Source organism: Apium graveolens, chromosome 1, assembly GCF_009905375.1.
Source record: "Apium graveolens cultivar Ventura chromosome 1, ASM990537v1, whole genome shotgun sequence".
Lineage (NCBI taxonomy): Eukaryota > Viridiplantae > Streptophyta > Magnoliopsida > Apiales > Apiaceae > Apium > Apium graveolens.
The window spans coordinates 37,078,787-37,098,543 of NC_133647.1; positions in this window are offsets into that span (position 1 = coordinate 37,078,787).

The window sequence follows — 19,757 nt, forward strand, 5'->3', positions numbered from 1 at the left end:
ATCGTTCGCTTGATATATATATTACGCGAACGTACTTTGTTTATCGAAATAGAAATCTTTCGTGTCCGGCTCTCTCCGGAATTAAATCGTTATTAAAATATCTCCGACTCCCATTATCATATATTATCTTTGAAATACGTTTCAATTTCTCATACTCGTGTAAAACGAAATTTGTTTGCGTAAACAATCGCATAATTCGTATGCATTGATATCATAGACAAGCATATATATTTGAACTGTAAATCATGGTATCAATATCACAACAGTATATATAGCATGGATAGTATGAGATAGGGTTTCGAAAACTTTCCTCGAGTAATCGAAGTGGTATGGTCTCTGGTGTTTAGTTGGCGATCTATAAACAAGAACCAACGGTCTAAGTTAGTACACGATTAACGTCTCGCTTTTATTAAGCAACTTTCGCAACTACTCAAGTATAACGAATCTCCGATCGTCACATTCTCAACACTTATATTCTCACTTTATAACATGGTCGAGTTTTGAAATCGATCGTTTGCTTTAGAAAGTCCATTTCGAGTTTTAAGCTCGAACGTGAGAAAACGCGCGTCAAAATAGATTTTTATGCGTTTCTCGCTTGCGCTCGCTTTACCAAAAAAAATTTATAAAATCGAAAAATTAATATTTTCTCAAAATTATTTTTGGAAATTCTTCTCTACTATCATATCCATTTTTCATAATTTTTCCAGAATCTCGAAATTATTTTAAGTCCTTCAAAATCACCATGCAAGTGGACTTAAGTGCAGTTGGCTAATCGCAGAAATATTTTACACTAAAACGACCATAACTCCTAAACCGTAAATCTCCTCATAATGATCTATACATGTATAGAAACTAAAAAACAAGATCTATCTATTCATGGCTAGTGGTTTTCAAATTTTAACCATTTTCATGGCCAAATGTCCTGCAGAAAACAGATAATGTGCAAGAATGCCCAAACTCAATTTCTACTACTTGATCTTAACACAATTACTACCTATAACCATCATAAACACAAGTACTTCTCAAGATCCACACACATACACTTTATATGCTCTATCTAGTACCACATACATGGATTACAACTCAACATCTCAAGCCTTTAGCAAGAACATAATCAATACAAACTCAAACAAACGGAAATCCTTTGGATCTTAACACTACAACAAATATAACTCTTAAATCAAACCATAAAACCTTAAAGGGTTGAAATTTATACCTTCTTGGACACTAGGAAGGTTAGTTCTAGGATGATAGAGGCCTAGTTTGCTTAGAAAATACTTAGAAGGGCTAGATCCTTAAGAAACAAAACCAAGAAACAAGTTAGAATTTCGGAGTTACCTTTCAGCACCTCATTCAAACATTTTTATAAAATTGAAAAAAACTAATTTGAGGCTGAAATTTGGTACGAATCTTACCCATGATATAGAGAAGCTATGGTAAACATTTCATGATATTTGAATGAGTATATTTTGATTTATGAATTTTTTTTCTCCCTTACTCAGAAAATCCGAACTGCTGGAATGAAAAATGGGAGAGCTTTAAGTGAGGGAAAAGGGGTTGTTTTCTTTTGTGGCTAAAGTGTGGGAGTGTATAATGAATATATGGGATGTATGCGGAAGATTTGACAATAATTTGGCAAAGGTATGGGTTGGTTTGATTGTGTGGTGAAGTGAGAAAAGGGAGAAGTATGGCGTGTGTACTTGTTTGTCTCCCATCACTATTCAACACTATTCCACTAACTATTCTAGTTAACTTCTAATCATCTAGTTACACTCCTAACTACTAGTTAGGACTTGGTTATGCATGGCCAACTTGCATGGGAATTAATTTATCATTCGTTTATTTATCGTAAACGCAATCGTCGTTCCATTCCGATAGTTTCCACGTATAACGACTTGTTTCGTAGCGATTTCTTTTATTGCTTATAATCCTATAACCAATTCCATTCCTTCTCTTGATCATAGAAACACCTTGATATATTATTTATTTCATGTAGTATTCCCGATTCTACGCCATTCTTTACGGATACGAAAACACGTAGTATAATCGTGAATCTTCGAATTCCGTCGGCTTTTACATTCACTTATTTTCCTCGATAAACAAGAATATGATCTCGGATTCTCAAAATTCCACTATTCATTTTATGATGATCCCCATACATATTACTTAATCAGCTCAAGTTACTATTCACAGAAGTTTTAAAATATTACAAAAATCAGGGTTCTTACAAGAGGCAATAAGGATATTTTTTGTCTGTGCTACTCACAAGAAGTTTAAGGTGTTCCAAATGGATGTGAAAAGTGCATTCTTAAATGGAGAACTCGAAGAGCAAGTTTATGTTGAACAGCCTCATGGGTTCATTGATCCAAAGTATCCAGATCATGTCTACTTACTGGATAAAGCACTCTATGGATTGAAGCAAGCTCAAAGGGCCTGGTATGAAACACTTTCTCTATTTCTGCTAGAGAGTGGTTTCACAAGAGGTACAATTGATAAAAATCTCTTTTATAAATACCATGGTAAGGACTTGTTATTAGTACAGATATATGTTGATAATATCAGTTTTGGATCTACTAATGATAAACTCTGTGAGAGATTTGCAAAGCTAATTCAGTCTAGGTATCAAATGAGTATAATAGGAGAATTGAGTTACTTTCTGGGGTTACAAGTCAAACAAACTAATGAAGGAATATTTATAAATCTGTTAGGTCACACACACTGTAAAAGGGGGTTGAATACAGTGTTTACTACAATCAAATCGAATATAAGAACTCAAGTAACAGAAAATAGATTTTATTCAACACAATAAACTCTATTACAATATGGAACTGTCCTCTCTCAGTGATGAACAAATTATCACGAGAGCTGCTAGGGTTACAAAGAATAATAACTTCGATAATGATAACACTTATAGTGTAAACCCTATGCATGTGCTTATATACTACACAATTACAAGATAAATTCTAATTGATATGGAATCTAATTCTGCTTCCTAAAATATATCAACTAGTTATCTTTTCTTCCAAGTATTCTATTCTTCATAGAATTCTTTCTCCATGCATATTTCTTTCTGTCTTAGTCTCGATCTTCTGTCATTTCAATCAGCCGCCTGCTTTATCTGAAAGTCATCTTAAGTCCTGATATTATCTCCTGATAAATATCTTCTGATAACTTAAGTTCTGATAACTTAAGTTCTGATATCTTAAGTTATGTCTTCAGTATAAGTGTTGATTTCTAGTTAAGTACTGATTTGTCCTGTTAGGTAAGATCTGAAAACTAAACACAAATCATATTACACATGACATTATCAAATATATCTAACAATCTCCCCCAACTTGTAAATTTGCATAATATACAAGTTCAACAGATATTTGATGATGTCAAAAACATTAAGTACAAATGCATGAGAATTTGACTAGATAACTACAACTTACAGTCCTTTCAGCTTTACCAACTTAAGGTCTGATAACAGCTTCAGTCTGTATACACTTCAGAATTTAAGCAGTTGTAGATCTTTGACTTGGCTTCAATTTCTGATCTCTTTGATATCAGGAGTTGTTCTGAGATAGTTTTTCAACAAACATCTCTCAGCATATTCAAGTTTATTAACCATCCTCCTTTTAGCATTTATCAATTCAGTTGTATCTTCACCAGTTTGAAAAATAGCTGCTCTGAGATCATTTATCTTAGCTTTTCTTATCTCCTGATCTAGTCTGATCAGATATGCCTTGTTAGACTCTAGATTGAATTCCACAGCCTTATAGCCCAGAAAAGTAGTTATAATCTTAGCAGAGTTAGACTTCATTTCGACAATATCACCTCTGTGATCTCTGTACTTGGGATAGTATGTGTTGTCAGACTTTACAGAATAAAGCTTCTTTTGTCTTTCAATTTGAGACTTTAAATAACCTGCAACACTATCTATTAATCTGTCTTTCACTTGAAGTAGAAACAGAACATGTTCCAGTTCCTCAAAATACTTCAGTGGTATAGCATTCTGCCTAATCTGGTATACCCTTCCATATATCATAAAATATAACAAGATATGTTCTTTCAAAAAGGTATGGTAAAGCATTATTACAAATTCAAGTCGATTCAATCTTTCAGGAGTTGCTCCAACACCTGGTTCACTTAAGGAAGTTGGATCATTGGTAGTGTTATGTACTCTTCTTTCATCAGAACTACTCAATCCAACACCTGTAACAACTCTTGCTTCAAAACCACTTGTTGCAGTCTTCAAAGGTTTGAAGACTCCTACCAGGATTCACTAAAGCAAAACAGACTCAACCTTTGAAGACTGCTGCAAGTGGTTTTGAAGCAAGAGTGGTTACTGGAAAGGAAGCAAGAGATAAAACTGGATTGGGAAGTGCTGATGAAAGAAGAATACAGAACACTACCAATGATCCAACTTCCTTAAGTGAACCATGTATTGGAGCAACTCCTGAAAGATTGAATCAACTGGAATCTGTACAAATGTTTTACCATACCTACTTGAAAGAACACATCTTGTTGTACTTCATGACAGATGGTAGGGTTTATCATATAAGGGAAAATGCCATTCCACTGAAGTATTTTGAAGAACTGGAGCATGTATTATTCTTACTTCAAGTGAATGACAAAATAACAGAAAGTGCTGCAAACTATTTGAAGAATCAGATTCAGAGACAAAAAAGGCTTTATTCTGTTAAGTCTGAAAGCACATATCTTCCAAAGTACAGAGATCACAAGGGTGATATAGTTGAAATGAAGCCCAACACTGCTAAGATTATAACTACCTTTCTGGGTTACAGGGATGTGGAATTCAATCTTGAGTCTGACAAGGCATATTTGATCAGACTGGATCAGGATATAAGAAAAGCTAGAATTAATGATCTCAGGGCTGTAATCTTTCAAATTGGTGAAGATACTGCAGAACTTAAAGATGCTAAAAGGAGGATGATTGATGAACTCAGATATGCTGAGAGATGTTTGTTAAAGAACTATCTCTGAACAATTCCTGACATCAGAGAGATCAGAAGATGAAGCCAAGTCAAGATCTACAACTGCTTAAATTCTGATATGAATACAGACTGAAGTTGTTATCAGAAGTTAAAGATTGGTAAAGCTTTAAGGACTGTAAGTTGTAGTTATCTATTCTAATTCTTATGCATTTGTACTTAATGTTTTTGACATCATCAAATATCTGTTAAACTTGTATATTATGCTAATTTACAAGTTGGGGGAGATTGTTAGATATATTTGATAATGTCATGGCTAATGTGATTTATGTTTAGTTTTCAGATCTTACTTAAACAGGATAAATCAGTACTTAACGGAAGTCAGGACTTAAGGATATCAGTACTTATATTATTAGGAGATAATCGTCAGAAGATAGATATCAGAACTTAAGTATTGAAGGACGTTCAGATAAGGACAGCAGCTGATTAAAGGAAAGAAGATCGAGACAAACATAAGAAGAGATATGCATGAAGAAGGAATTCTATGAAGAATAGAATACTTGGAAGAAAAGATATCTGATTGATATATTTTAGGAAGCAGAATTATATTCCATATCAATTAGCGATTATCTTGTAACTGTGTAGTATATAAACACAGACATAGGGTTTACACTATAAGTGTTATCATATTCGAGAAGATTATTCATTGTAACCCTAGCAGCTCTCGTGATATTTGTTCATCACTAAGAGGTAACAGTTCCATACTGTAACAGAGTTTATTGTTTCAATAAAGTTTGTTTTCTATTACTTGAGTTATAAAAGTTCGATTTGATTGTATTATACACTGTATTCACCCCCTCTACAGTGTGTGTTTGACCTAAAATTCACATTCATATCTTGCTGGATCAAAGTTTCTTGAATTTTATTCACCTTGGCATGAGTTGTTGAGTGTTAACCCTGAAGGTGCCTAGTACTCAATGCAGTAACTCTCAGTTGTGCCTTGAAATCATCATTTATCAGCATTTCATCAGCTTTTGCCAGATGCTCAGCAAGAATCTTTTCAGAAGGAACAAAACTAACTGTGTTCCATTCCTTAGTCCACTCCTTTCCTCTAGGAGTTTCACTCCAAGGTACCGGTATTTCCCCTGTAACAAACTTCTTGACTAAATCAGCTTTTTTAACTGTTTGTTGAGGTGTATGTCCTGATGGACCAGCTGCATCAGCATCTAAATTAGCAGCAGCTTCATCAGTAGTTTCTTCATTGGCAGCATCAGAACTTGTAGATCTTGCAGTATCAGCATCCTCTGATAAAATAGCAGTATGTGAGGCTATAGAGGCTTCAACATCATCCTCTAAATTCTGATCTACAGCCAGGTTCTGATCAACATCCAAAATTGATATTGTTGGTGGAGTGAGTTGAATTGGTGGAGCTTCCAAGTACAAAACCTCAGGCACAATCAAGTTATGAATATCAATTTCAGCACTTGTACCTGGTTCTTCAATATGTACAGGATCAACTATAGGTGACATAGGAGGTGTAGGAATTCTGTCTTGAGCAGTTTCTTGTTGTGCAGAAGGAACAGATTCAATAACAATTGGTTCTGTTGAGATCAGAGATTCCTGATCCCCTTCCTTAGCTGCTTCCACTACATCCTCAGAATCTGACTCAACTATGTCCATGTGAGCTCTCTCTTTCTTTAACTTCTTCAAAGGTGGAAACACTGTAGGAGCTTTATCATCAGAATTTAACTTTCTAAGCCTTTTGAGGGGCCTAGAACTCCTAGTTACAGTATCTTTATGAGAAAAAACCTTCTCAGCTTCTACAACAACAGGTTCTGATATTGGAACCCGTTTCTCAGTTGTTTACTCAAATCAACAGAATTTAATCAAAACATTCATCACAAAATAAAATTAAAGTCGATGAAGTAAAGATTAATAAATTGTGATTAAACATGCACAATCACATAATTTGAGAAACAAAGAACAAATCTTATAATTAAAGAAAATTTCATTGATATATCAGATGATTACATTTGATGAAATTTAGCAAGTACATGCAAATATTACAAGATAGTCCTATTCTACGATTCTTAACATCAACAGCCTTAGTCCTAGTCTGAGAAGACCGACAAAGCTGACGGTGAAGAGAAATGGATGGATAACAATCAATTCTTCTTCCTACTTTCAACAAAGAGAACAGCGAGATTAATGATTTGCTCCTGCTGTTTAAGAATATGAAGATGAGCTTCTCTTTGGAAAGACAACAGATCATTTTTAATGTTCTCTGGAAGTTGAATCCAGATGAAAAATGGAATGTTGTGGATAGAATATGAAGACGGAATCCCATTTCGAAAGATAGTCACAGTTTCTGTGCCATAAGAGTAATACCAACTGAAATGTGCCATTGTTTGAGAGAAATGAACAGATGTGGTTTTACTGATGAATGATCAGTCATTTAAATAGGCAATGGAATACTAAGGGACGCGAGGACTGGTTAAAAATTAAAAATAAAAATAATGACCCCTCGACTCCCTAGACTGATGTGTAATAATAACAGTCAGTAAAAGATCTAAAGCTAGAGTTAATGGGCACGGGATATAATAATAATTCCTGTGCGCATGCAGTTTTTCAAGACATACACGCTAACCACCTATAATGATTATGACTGTTTTATCTCACATTAACCAATTTTCTGTAAAAATATTATCTTTCCAGTAATGACCAAAAAGAAACCAAGTAAATAAATACTGCCACGTCAGCATCAAAACTTGATTATTAGCAGGATTTAAAAGTCATCAGAATATGGCTCCTTAACTCGAAAAGTGAATGTGTATTCCTGTAATTCTTCACACAAATAGTGATATGTTTTCATCAGAACTTAATCATCAAAACTTTCATCAGAACTTGTCCTCAGAATCTATGCAATCTGACACATAAACTGTTCATCTAAAACAACATTTATCACCACAGTAATTTTCATCATTCATATAGAGTGTATGTGTGTGCATTAAGCTGAATATCAGACAAAGAGTAAACTCTTATTCACTTCAGTACATCTTAGAAATAAGGCATAACTAAGAACTTTACTAAAAATCTGTCATTATTCTGAAATCTACTTTATAATGAGTTCATGCATGAGTCCACCTCAACTGTTTTGTGCTCATTTTATGCATCTTTTGAAATTCTATTTTACAGTGGCTTCTCAGTGTAAGTGAGTCACGACTGCTTATCAGAATTTATGCTGCTATCAGAGTATTTCTCCAGTAATCATAGAGTGTGAAAAGTCACCAAGAAAATTTTATTTTATTTTTCTAATGCATATTACTTAATACCAGCAATGCACTTGGGTCTTTCCTTCCACATTTTTACTCTAGATCTCAAAGGAGTACCTGATATTTATTTCTTTTCTTTTTCTTTTGATAAGTGAGGCTTATCAGCACTTAGTACATCCACCAGATTTACTAACATCAGAACTTAACAGATAAGAAGCATTATTCTAGTTTTTGACTTAGTAATAAGATACACAAAGTAAACTTAACTAAGCTCAATATCAGAATTTGCTTGTGTTAAAAGATTTCCACATAAACAATTACTTCAAACATGGGATCTTCAGTATATTAAAGACTACTAGGTCAGCATCTAGCACAGTTATCCTCATTGGATTGAATAGTCATAGAAACATTCATATCATTATCAGAGTTTAGAAATTCACATCAGACAACAATCAGCACTTACGCAATTTTTAATTTAAGCACAGAATACACAAAGATAGTAATATCTGTAAATACTGATCATAAAGTCTGATGTGTCAGAACATAAACTAAGCAGATTTAGAGAAAGAACCTGAAACCATTCCAAGTTCATTTACCAACCTTGTAAAAGTAGCTTCACACAGTGGTTTTGTGAAGATATCTGCTAGTTGTTGATCTGTTGGAACAAAATACAATTCCACTGTACCTTAAATATCCGGGATATATCGTGTAATTATTTTTGCTAATAAAAATTATTATATGTGTTCAGTATCTATTCTGTAAATTAATTGTTAAGTGTTAAATGTGTTTGGATGTTTAAAAATATTATTAATTGAGTACTTTAATTTTTATATGTCCAAAATAAAATATAGATAATTTTCATATCTTCCTAATTATTTTTATGTTGATTTATGAATTTATAAGAATCATATGAAATTTATAAAATCTTTTTCCGAGTATTTAAAATCTATTTTATAAAAACGGGAACCAACCGACGTCATCCGTTGTTACGTTTTTGGAACCCGAAACTCTTCCGAGAACTCCTTCCTAACCCAATTATAATATTCCGAGCATATTCCATGTTTCGACTTTTTCGATTCGGCGTACGGTTTATCCTGCACGGGTCCCGGCGCAATATTTTCGATACAATATTCGTTTCGGTTAATCAATAAAACTCGTATTTTTGATAAAACGGGAGCTTTTTATTAAACTATCCCAATTATCACCTTGTAATACGTGTAACCAGGCGCTGAGACCAAGACCGCAGTACAAATTGTACTGGTTTGGATAATTAACCCGAAAACGGTACCGTTTGGATCAATTTTTATAAATAAACGTACCGTTTTATATCCGGAATGATCCAACGGGATACTAATTTTTCGTAAATATAAATAGCCTTTTACCGTATTTTATTTCATATCAAAATCATATGCAGACAGTTAATTATATAAATTTTCAGAGAAAATTCCTATATTCATAAAATCTTCTGAGAATCAAACCAACAATCAGAGGTGTTACCGGAGTCCGTTTGAAATTCTCGAGTACTCAATCCAAAGGTCTTGAGGTGTTCTATCAGATTTTGTGTTCCAAATCACTGCAGAAATCAAGGTTTATTTTCTGAAAAAATATTTATTTTTGAATTAATTTTATTAAATATATGAATTTTTGTTCGGATGATTGTTTGTATGATCTGATGCTTGCATATTGTAGAGCTTGTTTTCCTGATGATTTTCATATGTCATACGTCTGATTTGGAGTTCAATAATATGTTCAAAATTGAGTTTAATTCTCGAATTTTAAAATTAGGGTTTATAACCCGTATGAATGTTCTTAATTGAATTTGGGGGTTTCTTATTTCGGGATAGATAGATGTTGTGGTATAGTGGGTTGTATTCTCTATGAAATTTTCAATCTATTCGTACCAGTTTCACAAATCGACGAGGTCTGTAGAGAAGAGAGTTGTCATTTGAAGTTTACGTCGAATTCGCCGGAAACCGGCGAACTTCTTGGCCAAATTCCGGCCAACTCAGGGATTGTTAGGTCGACTTGATGGCATAGTTATGTTCCTGATGAATTGTAGATGTGATCAGGAGGTGGTGGTGGCCTGAGCATCCCTGGATCGTCTTCTCCGGCGAGACAGGGCATTTTCCGGCGACCCCCTGTAAAATTACAGTTTAATACCTGAATTATTGGGGAAGAAACAGTTAGGTCCCTGAACTTTCCAGAATTTGCAATAATAGGATTCCTGTTTTAAAAATATTTAAAAATCATATTTCCTATTTATTTTTATTATAAAAATTCAATTTTAATTTCTCAAAATTCCAAAAATTATTATTTTAATTCCAAAAATTATTTTTAATTCAAAAATAAATCTAAATTAATTAGTTAATTAATTTCAGTTAATTTTTAATTGATTAATTGGTCAATTAATTCTAAAATTAATTGATTAATTGATTTAATTAATTATTAATTGATTTTAATTATTTATTTAATTAGATTTAATTATTTAAAAATGATTTAAAAATTCTGAAAAATAGTTTCGAGCTTTAAAATATTATTTTAAATTGTTTCCAAGGCTCGATAATTATTATAAAATTGTTTCGAAGCCAGAATTAAACAACCGAACTCTTTTTAGTATTCCGAGATTGATCCAACGACCCATTTTAATTCCGAAAAATGTTTTAAAAATCATTTTAAATACCAGAAAGCTTGTTTATGACCCGAGACTTATTTATAAATGATATATTATTGATTATGTGACGTGCTATGTATTATATGTGACTTGTTGGTTGACTGTCGGTCTGTATATTCGATATTTACTTGTTTATTGCGTAACTTTCAATCCGTTAATCGGATTTGGGTGAAACGAAGGGTAGATAGAAGTATGTGTTGAATAGAATCGTATAATTTGAATATTGATACATGCTTATGATATGTGAGCAGAAGAGGCAAGGAGTAGGAAAGGGAAACAAGTAGTTGAGGAATAAGACGGTTGTGATTGGAAGCGAGTGCAGTGTAGTAAGCTAATACCAGGCAAGTGTTCTGAACTTTCTCGAGATATTGTAGTGATTGATATTCCTATTTTATATTGCAAGTGCTTTGAAGCACTGAACCCTAAATCTTGATTCCAGTTATTGATCTTAAGCCGTAAACCTGATTCTTTCTAGACCATTGATTGTTGTATACCCAAACACGAACCTCAAATATACAATACTACTCCACAAATACATACAAACTAAATATTAAACACCGAACCAGATTGCTTACACATTCAAATCATTGTATCTTATGCTTTGAAAGACCAAATCCTTGGAACCCTGAAATGTTGATTCCTTTGTTATCTAATTCTTTCATTACCTAACAGCCAAGCTTTGGAAATGCCATATTGATCTTTATACAGATTGAAACCATTTTCATTATTGAACGTCCAATTTTGTTAATGATCCTATTTATTATTTATTACTGCTTATTCTGTTATTATGGTAGAATTGGATTGTTTTTTTTGTAATTGCGGACCAGATTCGTGGTCAGACCATATAATGGTCAAGTTAGGCCAATGTGTGTGCTTTGCTCGGGGTTAGTGCTTGACTGATCAGCAGCCTAACCTTGGTTTTTAAAATGATAATATAATATCCAATTCTAAATCATAATCCATTGTTCACCTGATATCATAACCATATTTACCTGATGATCATTATTCTCAGTTTTGTCATTGTGACTTGCTGAGCTAGTTAGCTCACTTGTGCGATGTTGTTTATGTTCTTTCCAGTTACAAAGGAACCAGTTGGTAACGAGGATCCCCAGTCCAGCGCGAGAGCCAGGGGTTCAGGTTGATCAAGTTGAGCTAGTAGGCTTCTTTTGGGATAAGCTTAAGTTTGTAAAAGTTTGTAATAATGTTTAATACTCAGTTCTGAGTTTGGATAATTAGGATTTGAACGGTTTGTAATATAAGTAGATGTGTTGGCTTGTGTGCATACTTTAACCTCTTGCGGTCCGTGGTAGTTGGTAAGTAGGGTCATTGCATATTATTATTATCTTTATTATTGTTATAAGCAGGTTATAAATAAGGTATGTGTGTGTGGACCCCAAACTTCTGACCCGGGTTTGGAGGGCGCCACAGGTTTGGTATCAGAGCTACAGGTTATAAGTCACTGACACAAGCCTAGGTTGACGGGAATGGGTAGAGGGTTAGGATTAGAAGTAAAGAATAGAAAGACAGAATGTCGAGAGGTTGAGTGTTATGGTATAACAGGTATTAGTGTAATTTGTGTCATGGTTCGAGATTCTTATATTATGATATGATTTCAGATAGCAGCGATGGCCGACTCTTTTATTCCCGTATCAGCAGATCACTCAGAGCCTTCAGTTAGGATACCTTTATCAGATCCACGTCCTATTGTTCCACCAGTGTTGGCTATATTACCTCCACATGTGCTGCAGCCCGTACCATTGCAGGATATTCCACCCCCAGGCATGAGGCCACCTATCAGAGGACCCCCACCAGCTGATTCAGATTCCACTGGGCATTCAGTTGCGAGTGCCCCCATTCCAGTCTATATTGCCCCCAGTTCCTTACTACCGGTATGAGGCTCTTCTATTGCAGTGTGATTCCTTGTTGGCCCAGATCAGAGAGCTACAGCATATCATTAGGACTACTGATGTTGATTGTGGTGTGAGGGAGCTTCGAGAGGAGATTCATGTGACACGGAAGGTTCTTGAGGCTAGGCTACATGGAGCTACACTACCTGGCAGAGGCCTTGATGCACTGATGGTCTGGGCTACCGAGGTGATGAAGGACTTTGAGAGGCTGGCAGGACCAGAGTTTCCTTGGAGTTGAGTCATAGATCCAGAGATAGAGATGTTGAGCAGTGTTGTTATGCTTGTGTAGTATGTACAGTAGTGTGTAGTGTGTATCAGTAGACTTTTGGGTTGTATTTATAGACTAGCTATGTTGACTAGTGAGTAGGTTGTTGTACCCTTTTGGTTTCACTTTCGAAGCGTCTTTACGCTTGTAGTACCCAAAACTTTTGATCTATATATATCAGTACCTTTTCCCTTCCAGTATTGTCATTCATTTTACTGCACCTGTTTTACTTTACCTTATTTATTGCACCAGTTATACCCCTGTGATACCCTGTACCCTATTTTTCATAATTGTTTATATTCTGTAAAGAAGCATGCAATTTACTTAGTTACAACTATTTTGAAAAAGAGATATTTCTGTTTTACAAAACTTTTCTTTTATGCAAAGAATTTGATTTAAAAGCTAAATAAGTTGTTTGATTCTTTACAGAAAATGCCTCCCAGAAGAAATACCCGCACCAACACCCAGAATGAAGAAACCAACAACAAGAATAATAACAACCAAGATGATACAAACCAGAATGCAAACCCAGGACCCATAGACCCAGCAATAGCCCAGATTCTCTAAATCTTGGCCTAGCAAACAGTTCACCTGGCACAACAACAACAAAGACAGACCAATCCCCAGGTAACTTTTAAAACTTTTCAGGCAGTAAACTCACCAGAATTCAAGGGTTCATTAGAGCGAATTGAAGCAAATGTTTGGTTAAAGGAGATAGAGAAGGCATTTGCCTTAGTAAAAGTAAAGGACGAACAGAAGGTTGAGTTTGTAAGTTACTATTTGAAGAATGAGGCCACCTATTGGTGGGAGATGGTGAAGACATTGGAAGGTACGGATGTTATTACTAGGGAAAGGTTTAAGCAAATTGTTTTTAGAAAAGTATTTTCCTCAGTTTATTCAAGATCAGATGGAGCTGAAGTTTTTAGAATTAAAGCAAGGGAATATGTCGGTGGCAGATTATGAAAGTAAGTTTAAAGAATTGTCAAGGTATGTGCCGTCGTATGTGGATACTGACAGGAAGAAGGCTAAGAGATTCCAGCAAGGTTTGAAGCCATGGACCAGAGGGAAGGTAGCCATTTTTGAATTGAATACCTATGCAGGAGTGGTACAGAAGGCTATGATCGCAGAGATAGAGAGTGAGATGTCACAGAAGGAGAAGGAAAGCAAGAAAAGGAAATTTGAAAGGAATGAAGGTCAGTCACAACCAGGGAAGTTTCCAAATTTTAAGAAGGGCAAGTTTCAGCCAGGGAGAAATTTTAATTTCAAGAGACAAAATGCAAGCGACGGAGGCCAAGGCAACCGTCCAGTTAATGCGAATCAGCCGTATCAGTTGAGACTAACTTTTCCAGATTATCAAGTATGTGGAAAGAAACATGGAGGAGTTTGTAATAAGTTAAATGTGGTGTGTTTCAAGTGTAACCAGAAAAGGCACTATTCGAGGGAGTGCCGAAATCAGCCAGCAAAAGAACCAACAAGTAAGGATCAGCCTATTCGGAATCCAGCAGTGAAGGTTCCAGCCATTAGATTTACGTGCTTTAAATGTGGAAAGCCCAGACATATAGCCAGGGATTACAAGACACCAGCCCCAGTCAGTAATGTATTGAGGATTATGGGATCTACCCCAGCAGTGAGTGAGACTCCAAGGGCTAGATTTTTTGACATGTCTATGAAGGATGCTATCCAGGATACAGATGTCATGGCAGGTACGCTTAATGTGAATTCTTTATGTGCCAAAGTGTTAATAAATTCGGGAGCAACTCGATCGTTTGTTTCACAAGATTTTGTTAGTAAGTTAAATTATCCAGTTGAGTATTTAAATGAAATAATGACTGTGGAATTGGAAAATTAAGAACGAGTATCTGTTAATCAAGTTTATGGGAATTGTGAGATTGAGATTTCTGGTAGTAAGTTTTGTGTAGATTTGATACCATTTAAGTTAGGAGAATTTGACGTTATCTTAGGAATAGATTGGTTATCTAAGCACGATGCCCAGATAGATTGTCGAAATAAGAAGGTAATGGTGAAAATGCCAGAAGAAAGAATAGTAACGTTCAAGGGCCAGAAGCAGGTAAAGAAATTCTTAACGATGATTCAAGCCAAGAAGTTATTACGACAAGGATGCGAGCATTTCGTAACATATGTGATTGATAGGAGTCAGGAGCCAGCGAAACTTGAAGATATTTCAGTAGTAAATAAATTTCCAGACGTGTTTCCTTATGAGTTACCAGGACTTCCTCCAGATAGAGAAATTGAGTTTGCAATCGACTTAGCACCTGGAACAGAACCGGTATCCAAGGCCCCGTATAGAATGGCGCCTGTTGAGATGAAAGAGCTAGCGAAGCAATTGCAAGAGCTGTTAGAGAAAGGAGTAATCAGACCCAGTGTGTCCCCGTGGGGTGCACCGGTATTATTTGTCAAGAAGAAAGATGGAAACATGAGACTGTGCATCGACTATAGGGAGCTCAACAAACTAACAATCAAGAACAAGTATCCGTTACCCAGAATTGACGATCTATTTGACCAATGAAGGGAGCCAAGTACTTCTCCGAGATTGATTTAAGATCAGGATATCATCAACTGAAGATCAAGATAGAAAATATACCAAAAACAACTTTCAGAACAAGGTATGGACATTACAAATTTTTAGTGATGTCTTTTGGATTGACCAATGCCCCGGCAGCGTTTATGGACCTGATGAATAGAATTTTTAAGGAATACTTGGACAAGTTCGTCATTGTGTTTATAGACGATATTATGATTTATTCAAAGGCGGAAGGGGATCATGCGGAACATTTGAGAACAGCTTTAGAGATTTTAAGGAAAAAGAAGTTATATGTTAAATTCTCGAAGTGTGAGTTTTGGCTACAGGAAGTTCAGTTCTTAGGACACATAGTCAGTAATGAAGGGATCAAAGTGGACCCAGCAAAGATTGAGGCAATTACAAACTGGGAAAGACCGAGAACACCCACCGAGGTAAGAAGCTTCTTGGGATTAGCGGGATATTATCGTCAATTCGTTCAAAAAATTTCAAGGATTGCAACACCATTGACAAAGCTTACACGAAAGAATGAAAAGTTTATATGGAATGACAAGTGCGAAGAAAGTTTTCAGAAATTAAAGCAACGATTAATCACAGCACCTGTTTTGTCACTTCCAGACGATCAAGGGAATTTCATAATTTATAGCGATGCTTCTCACAAAGGACTAGGATGTGTCCTAATGCAGCACGATAATGTGATTGCGTATACGTCAAGACAATTGAAACCACACGAACAGAAATATCCTACTCATGATTTGGAGCTAGCATCCATAGTTTTTGCTTTGAAGATTTGGAGACATTATATGTATGGAGAAAAGTGTGAGATTTATACGGATCACAAAAGCTTGAAGTACATATTCACACAGAAGGAACTTAATATAAGAAAAAAGAGATGGTTAGAATTGATCAAGGATTACGACTGCTCGATTAATTATCATCCCGGTAAATCGAACGTTGTAGCAGACGCGTTGAGTCGGAAGGAAAAGATAAATGTGTTATCAGTACCTGAAGAGATATATAAGGAATTTCAGAAACTGGAATTGGAGATTAGAGTTTGCAAGCCTGAGGAAGCGAAAGTGTATAGTATGACTTTCCAGCCGGAGTTGTTAGAAAAGATAAAGAAATGTCAGGAAAATGTAATGGATCAAGATATAAATCGTTTGGTAGGTGAGGAATTGTGCACGCAGAAGGATGATCAAGGTATTCTGAGGTTTTCTTCTAGAATTTGGATTTCACCGGTGACAGAGCTAAAGAATGAAATTTTACAGGAGGCACATAGTTCAAGATATTCAATCCATCCAGGGAGTACCAAAATGTACAGGGATTTAAATGAGAATTATTGGTGGCCAGATATGAAGAGGGAAATTGCGGAATGGGTTAGCAGATGTTATACCTGTCAGAAAGTTAAAGCAGAGCATCAGAGACTAAGTGGATTGTTACAGCCATTGGAGATACCAGAATGGAAGTGGGAACATATTGCCATGGATTTCATAGTTGGATTACCAAGGACAAGGGCTAATCATGATGCCATTTGGGTTATAGTGGATAGACTTACTAAATCAACTCATTTTCTGCCTATAAATGAAAGATTTTCACTCGACAAGTTGGTCCATATGTACCTAAAGGAAATTATAGTTCGTCATGGAGTTCCTGTGTCTATCGTATCTGATCGAGATCCAAGATTTAATTCAAGATTTCGGAAAAGTTTTCAAGAATGTTTGGGAACGAGATTAAATATGAGTACGGCTTATCACCCTCAGACGGACGGCCAAAGTGAAAGAACGATTCAGACAATCGAGGACATGTTACGTGTTTATACTATTGATTTCAAAGGAAGTTGGGACGAGCATTTACCTCTCGTAGAGTTTGCTTATAACAATAGTTATCATGCCAGTATTGGGATGCCACCCTATGAAGCCCTTTATGGACGCAAATGCAGATCTCCAGTGCATTGGGACGAAGTAGGAGAACGCAAAATACTTGGACCTGAACTAGTACAGCAGACAAAAGAAGTAATTGAAATTATCCAAAAGAGATTGATAGCCGCACAGGATCGTCAAAGGAAATATGCAGACCGCTCAGGGAAAGATATGGCATTCGAAGAAGGAAGCTTGGTATTACTGAAAGTATCACCGTGGAAGGGATTAACGAGGTTTGGAAAGAAAGGAAAGCTGAGCCCAAGATATGTCGGACCTTTTGAGATTCTAAAGCGCGTTGGCAAAGTAGCTTACGAATTGGCGTTACCTCCACACATGGAGCACATTCACAATGTTTTACACGTATCGACGCTTAAGAAGTATAATCCAGACTCCAGGCATGTAATAGAATATGAGCCAATAGAGCTTCAGGCAGATTTGTCATATGTAGATAGTCCGATAGAGATTTTAGAGGAAAGAGAAAAGGTATTGAGAAATAAAGTAGTAAAGCTAGTAAGAGTATTATGGAGAAACCCAAAGGTTGAAGAGTCAACATGGGAGTTAGAAAGTGATATGAGAGAAAAGTACCCTCATTTGTTTTCTTAGGAGATTCTGAGGACAGAATCCTTTTAAGGGGGGAAGGATGTAATATTCGGGATATATCGTGTAATTATTTTTGCTAATAAATAATTATTATATGTGTTCAGTATCTATTCTGTGAATTAATTGTTAAGTGTTAAATGTGTTTGGATGTTTAAAAATATTATTAATTGAGTACTTTAATTTTTATATGTCCAAAATAAAATATAGATAATTGTCATATCTTCCTAATTATTTTTATGTTAATTTATGAATTTATAAGAATCATATGAAATTTATAAAATCTTTTTCCGAGTATTTAAAATCTATTTTATAAAAACGGGAACCAACCGACATCATCCGTTGTTACGTTTTTGGAACCCGAAACTCTTCCGAGAACTCCTTCCTAACCTAATTGTAATATTCTGAGCATATTCCATGTTTCGACTTTTTCGATCCGGCGTACGGTTTGTCGTGCGCGGGTCCCAACGCAATATTTTCGATACAATATTGGTTTCGGTAAATCAATAAAACTCGTATTTTCGATAAACGGGAGCTTTTTATTAAACTATTCCAATTATTACCTCGTAATACGTGTAACCAGGCGCTGAGACCAAGACCGCAGTACAAATTGTACTAGTTTGGATAATTAACCCGAAAACTGATACCGTTTGGATCAATTTTTATAAATAAACGTACCGTTTTATATCCGGATTGATCCAACGGGATACTAATTTTCCATAAATATAAATAGCCTTTTACCGGATTTTATTTCATATCAAAATCATTTGCAGACAGTTAATTATATAAATTTTTAGAGAAAATTCCTATATTCATATAATCTTCTGAGAATCAAACCAACAATCGAAGGTGTTACCAGAGTCCGTTTGAAAAGCTCGAGTACTCAATCCAAAGGTCTTGAGGTGTTCTATCAGATTTTGTGTTCCAAATCAATGCAGAAATCAAGGTTTATTTTCTGAAAAAATATTTATTTTTGAATTAATTTTATTAAAAATATGAATTTTTGTTCGGATGATTGTTTGTATGATTTGATGCTTGCATATTGTAGAGCTTGTTTTCCTGATGATTTTCATATGTCATACGTCTGATTTGGAGTTCAATAACATGTTCAAAATTGAGTTTAATTCTCGAATTTAAAAATAAGGGTTTATAACCCGTATGAATGTTCTTAATTGAATTTGGGGGTTTCTTATTTCGGTATAGATAGATGTTGTAGTATAGTGGGTTGTATTCTCTGTGAAGTTTGCAATCTATTCGTACCAGTTTCACAAATCGACGAGGTCTGTAGAGAAGGGAGTTGTCATTTGAAGTTTACGTCGAACTCGCCGGAAATCGGCGAACTTCTCGGCCAAATTCCGACCAACTCAGGGATTGTTAGGTCGATTTGATGGCATAGTTATGTTCCTGATGAATTGTAGATGTGATCTGGAGGTGGTGGTGGCCTGAGCATCCCTGGATCGTCTTCTCAGGCGAGACAGGGCATTTTCCGGCGACCCCCTGTAAAATTACAGTTTAGTACCTGAATTATTGGGGAAGAAACAGTTAGGTCCCTGAACTTTCCAGAATTTGCAAAAATAGGATTCCTGTTTTAAAAATATTCAAAAATCATATTTCCTATTTATTTTTATTATAAAAATTCAATTTTAATTT